Genomic DNA, 6186 nt, shown 5'->3' on the forward strand with positions numbered 1-6186 from the left:
TCACATAGCTCCCCTATTGCTTTGGAATGTTAAAACTTGTGAGTCAACGTCACATAATAATTAACTACTTGGTTCAATACAAAATCCGACAAAATACTATCTTAAGCAATTTTTCTTGATCCATATACAATCAAACCTGAGTATAATGAACATGGATGTAACGGAAGAAAACCTAAAGTGTTTGTCTCCAATATAAGCACGTAACGGATCTAATGCTTATACTGAAGGTACCTTTGTCTCAGATATGGCCTCATTATAATGAGGTGCTACTGCTTATCCACATAGCACGCTGGCTTACATTAATTCTGGCAATATTGTTGCAAGCTGTATGTGATTGTCATGTGCTTGTGATCTGTCACTGGAAAACATAAGTTTTGGGAAGAACGAACATGAAAACTATAATATTCCATCTATCGTTACTGCAAGCCACTCAGTCATAATGCTGAGCTATGGGACAGGCAATATTTCAAAGTATCTTTTGAAACTTATATATCAAGAGAAGGGGCTGGTGATGTCTTGAGGGGCAGGCAATGATCAGTGGGCACTTGAACTGTCCCATGGCCATGAAAAAGATAAAAGGTAAGAAAGTATATAAAGGGGAGAGGAAACTTACAATCATTGAGTTTCTCACTAGAACACCTAGAGGGAAATCTAGCGCCACAATCTATGGGAGTTCCCAAAGGGGCGCTGTGCTGTCATGGGAATGATGGTATATGTGTCTGCAAAGGTTGCGTTGGCCGTTGTTGTAAGCGGCTTCGTCTAAAATGTGGATATGGCTACACAAATAATGCATTCCTAGAGTAAAATCTTCATAAAACATTTTCATTTACGTATATTACATCTTCCAATGAAGTTTAATCACCTACAATGCATAACCAAGCGAAGAAAAGCAAGAACAGATGACAAACTGTTCCAAATTGAGTGCAAATCTTGTCCGTCCTCCAACAATAGCGGCCCACTGATACCAAGTTCTCATAATCAAACAGAATATGCTTTTGTGTAATAATAAAGCTAAACAGCTTTTTAAGTGCTCTTTTAGTACAGAATGAATCATTGTGACAGAGGGAATGGTGCTTGTCAGGCAAGTATTCAAAGTGTCTTGGTTTCTCCAAGAACGATGCTAATCCGAAGTCACAATATACCAGCATTCCCATGCATACCATAGGGCGGCAGCAGCACCAGATTTCTCTCTAGGTAATACAGTGAGAAACTCGATGGTTACAATAAAGGAGATCTAAAGGAAACATGAGGACATAAGTAAAAATAGGTGGAGGAATAACTATATACACTAAGTGTTTTATTTTAACATTGACAGAATTTTTATAAATCGCCTTTGGCATATAGCAGAAATCTACTTATTGTGCTAGATTACTCAAAGAGGCCAGCACTACATATATACACTGGAAATCAAATGCATAACTGACTATTTAACAAAATTTCACTAATCAATTTTAAACTAATTACCTTTGTGCACATTGCACAATTCACGAATTGAAGCCAGCAATTTCACAAGGCACATCTACTTGGAACAAATTGTGAAACAAGCACAAGTTTTCAAATAGGTGCAGTCGAACTTGGGGTAAAAATGCACCGTTGTTCCATTTACTGTTTTATCCAAGCACCGTTTTATGCAGTGAACCTCAAAAGTTATTCGGACGCCAATGCATTTCGTTGCAAACTTTGCGAATGCATGCATATCTCGAATCTGGTATCTTCCTCAGAATTTGTTCTAAGTGGATAAGACTTTAGAAGTCACTGGCTACAATTTGTAAATTGCAATATGTGGTGCGACGTACCTAGTATAACAGTTAATTAGCACAATCATGTTAATTATTCAAATATTTATGTCAATTTCTCATGCAAAAATTGTCAGCGTCAGAAAGTAATCTAGTTCAAGAAGTAGAACTGGGCTACCTGGCAAGGGCGATTTTTTTAAAAATTCTGTTAATGATGAGCACTTCTTATGAGTTCTGACTACGAAAGCATTAATGTCCAATTGCATGTGCCACTGAGCAATCTTTCAAGTTATGAACTCACGGACAAGAGAGCGCATTGACATGCTTGGCGCGTTTTGATTTGGCCTTACAGAGGCGGAAGTAGAATGCAGCTGAAAGCTTGCATGGATGAAGGAACATGCAGATAACACAAGTGCAGTTCTGCTAAGTAGCAATCTTCTTTGTCACTGTTCTTCTTTAGGTAGCTGTCAATGACAAGGGATACTACAGCCATCAAGGAAGCAATAGTGCCATAGCAACCTGAAACATTAATATTGAGTAGTGGACTTACAAAGCATGATATTTGTGTGTTGACAACAGCTGAATATATAAATAAGGTCTTAATTTTTCAAAAGCATGTCATTTGCGTGAATGAGGATGCTGCCGAAATGAGCCTAAACAGCGGTGACAGCAATTGTGTTGAAGACTACAAGCGTACTACAGGTGTGTGTGTTGTCCATGCGTTAAGAAATAAATCCACAATGAAACCAATAGCACTCATTATTTTGGCACAAAAGGATCATAAGAAATGCGCATGGCCAGACTGATATGGCCCACCTTCGTACAAGGGGGGCATTTTATCAATATGAAGAGAAATAAGTGTAGCCCTTACACCCACTCCTCCTCCCATTAATCCCTATATAGTATCAAATATGTTTCCACTACACCTTGTGAAGGGCATGCTATGCAGTCTGAGAGTATCTCTTGCACCAGCTCATTCTTTATAATAAGGTGAGTGTCACAGGAATTCGCCGCTGTGGTAGTCGTAGAATTTCTCACTAGCGAGAAACTCTGTGGTGATCGTTACCACACATACAGAATGCACCAACTTTGTCAATACACAGCTAGTGGATGTGTGTCAACTGCTGCAGAGAATTCCATGATTCTTGAGATACATATATACATTGATATTGCTCATAGCATGAGTAGAACAACCAAGTGTTACCATACCTATTTAAAGAAGTTTGCTAACGTCAGACTGAGTAAAAAATTATGTTGATCTAACAGTTACGGAATCTATGTGAAGGAAAGCGGTCATGAAGCATTTAGTTAAAAGCTATACAACTAAATGCAGCATGTACAATTGTCAATTTATTTTATGCAATCTGTAATTTGATTCAATGTTTGTGCACTGTGGAGTTCATGACTTTAATGCCATGCAATGTTTATGTTTATGACCTGTACACCTTTCACAATTTATGTTGAAATGCAAACGTCAGTGAACATAGATGCACACTGTGAGATGTCGATGCGGTGATGTAATGAACAATGGCATAGTCAGAAATATTTTTGGGGGGCGTGGGAGGGACGGTCTGTATATAAACAGATAAAGTTCAGTGGGGGCACATTCCTGGTGTGCTATAACAACACATATGTTGTTATACTCCTTTTCTTACAATACACACATCCACATAAATTTAACGCGTCTATACTCTTTGTATCACAGTGGCACGAACCCACTCTAGGGAATCAGCTCGAAACGGGAACAGATGCAGTGGCCCAAGGGGGAGTAGGACAAATATTAAAACAATTCAAGGAAGCTGTTCAATATTATGCATTATTTCATTATTCGGTCTGTGTGCATTAGACATACCTAGCTATGAGGTGACATTAAATATGCATGTTTTATGTCATGATTTATTGCTTAATTATGCACAAAAGAACTGTGCTCCCTGGCCCTACTTTGTAGGTCAACAGTGATCTTATAGACCGGTTTGCTGTGGCTCGTATTTGGTAAGCATATGTTTATACTAATCCACAACTACATGTGGTGAGATAGTGACCGACAAATGGAAGGATGTGAAACCTTGGTGGGCTAAGCAAAGAAAACTTCGCCACTTGTCCTGAGACTGTAACAATTTCACGTAACAGTAAGTATCACTTAGCTTATTAAAGCTATACATATGCAGCTTGCAGCAATTATTGATGTATTGATGCCAGTATACTCCATGTGTACATATAGCACTTGTAGACAACTGGAAGAGTTGCTCTAAGTGTTGTGCTAGATGCTCTACTGACAGTAGATGAGGCAGTGGCAATGAATGATTGATCCCCTGTTTTAATGTATCAAAGCTAGGCAAGATTTCACAGTGTAGCGCTCCGGATATTAGTTCTGACAACCTGGAGGCTTCATTTATCATGCACAATTGTGCATTTATTGTGCATTCATACACAAGCATTCTTGCAAACCACCTTCATCAAAATGTGGGCATGATAGCTTGGAATCAAACCTGTGGCCTTAGCAGCACAAATACACTGATGCATTGCAGTGGGTGAAATAGGAAAGTTATATGCTACAATTTCCAAGTGCTGGATGAATAAGTATACTTTACTGCAAAGGAATGTTGATACGCACTATATAGGAATGTCTACAAAACAAAAAAAAGTTCCAGGTTCTATATACATGATGTATTACTCGGATAATTCCTGACCTTGTTTGGGTGCAAATAATTAAGCTCACCTAAGTTCAACCTGTCCATAACGGACCGTTCATGACTTCGCTGCACACTGCACTGCTCCCACAGTTTACACAGTATTTCTACCTGCAAGCTTATTGTCTTTCATTTCGCTTCTTGCGTCTCGTGCGCTGTATACTGCTTGATTTGTTTAAACCGGTCTTCATGAATGCACATACTCTTTTTCTCATTGGAATGGCTCGTGTGTTCACGATGTTTATGGGCGCAGAGAGATTACTAGGATAAGCTTCACAAGAATGCAAGTGTTGCCCTTTTTGATTGCAAACAACAGTGCCATCCACCTTGTTTGACAAGCTGGACAACTGTACAGTCTTAGAAGGTAGCATTATTTAACCCTGGTCTCGACCTGTGTTGCATGAAGGGCTTTTAATGCACTGCTGTGTTATAAGTTTCGGGACTGTGCAAATGTTGCCAAACTATATGTGCACTAGGCCGCATAAAAACGTAGCAGTAAATCTTTTCACTCATTTTTCTTTCTATTTTTTTTATCATTTAGCCCTAATTTTCTCCTTTATATACCCTTTAAGTGCTATGTGCACTGTTGCGCATGCAAAGGTAGTGCATCAAAGTCAAAAGCCATGATTAAAAGTATATTTAAAATGTGTGGCAAACATCTTGAAGCACTTCTGATTGGACTTGTGCTGCAAGTCTGAATAATAAATGTGAAGTGTTCTGGTAAAATAAGTTGGAAGGTAGAGGGCTCGATGTTTACCCTTGCAGTGTCAGCTTGTCTTCATGTAGTGAGTTCCTTTCTTTTATTGTTTTCAATTTCTTTACATCAGGCATCTATTCAAGTGTCTAAATCTAAGGTGCTTTCCAAGTATACTAGACACAAAATAGTTTATATTGTCTTCAACGTTTATATAAACAGTTCTCACATAAGGTACACTTTCTGTAAACCTGAAAAAGCTCACTGAAGTATTGACAATTTATAATTCATTCTCAAGCTGCATGGTTTGTGCAATTCCGAATGTACAGTAAATATGATGGAACTAAATTTTGAGTGGACATTATTAATTGGTACTGAAGGGGATATATAATGTACAAACCTAGAAATTTTCTGTGGTTACAACTATGCTCGTAGTAATTACACTAATATAACTGTCTGTGCTACACATGCTTGACCATTACATGGGAATAAAACAAATACAAATCACCATATAAATGCAGTTTCTAAAGGCAGACAGTGAAACAAGTGCCTAAAATAGATACATTACGGTGACAAAGAACACTATTATTTTGCATGATTGCTATCTCCTTATTCATAGAAATGGGCTTTGGGAAATACTATCTTGAAAAGTCATCTTGGAAATTTATTTCAAGTGGATACGTCTTGCCAACTCGCCGGTTACAAGTCGTAAATTGCAATATTTGCCGTATATAGTATTTATTGAAGAAATTCATTACTGAACTTCAGTTAATAAGTTGAATATGTGTTTCGGTTTGTCGTGCTAGTAATTTCTGTTGCTTCAGATAAGCCAGCTCAAGGAGGATAATATGCAGCCTGCCACAGACAACATTTAAATACGTCGACAGCTCAAAATTATTAAGAGGATGCATTCGCTACAACAAACTAGATTTTTTTTCTCCAATTCCACATTCCGCAAATGTTTGCAGCTGAGTGCGTACAGTAATTAGAAGCCTGTCCGCCAGCAACAGCTTTACGGTCAAGCGCAGGAATAAACAACAATATGCCGCTACCTCAATTTGGGTTG

The sequence above is a fragment of the Dermacentor variabilis genome, chromosome 10 (assembly GCF_050947875.1).
Source record: "Dermacentor variabilis isolate Ectoservices chromosome 10, ASM5094787v1, whole genome shotgun sequence".
In the NCBI taxonomy this organism is placed as follows: domain Eukaryota; kingdom Metazoa; phylum Arthropoda; class Arachnida; order Ixodida; family Ixodidae; genus Dermacentor; species Dermacentor variabilis.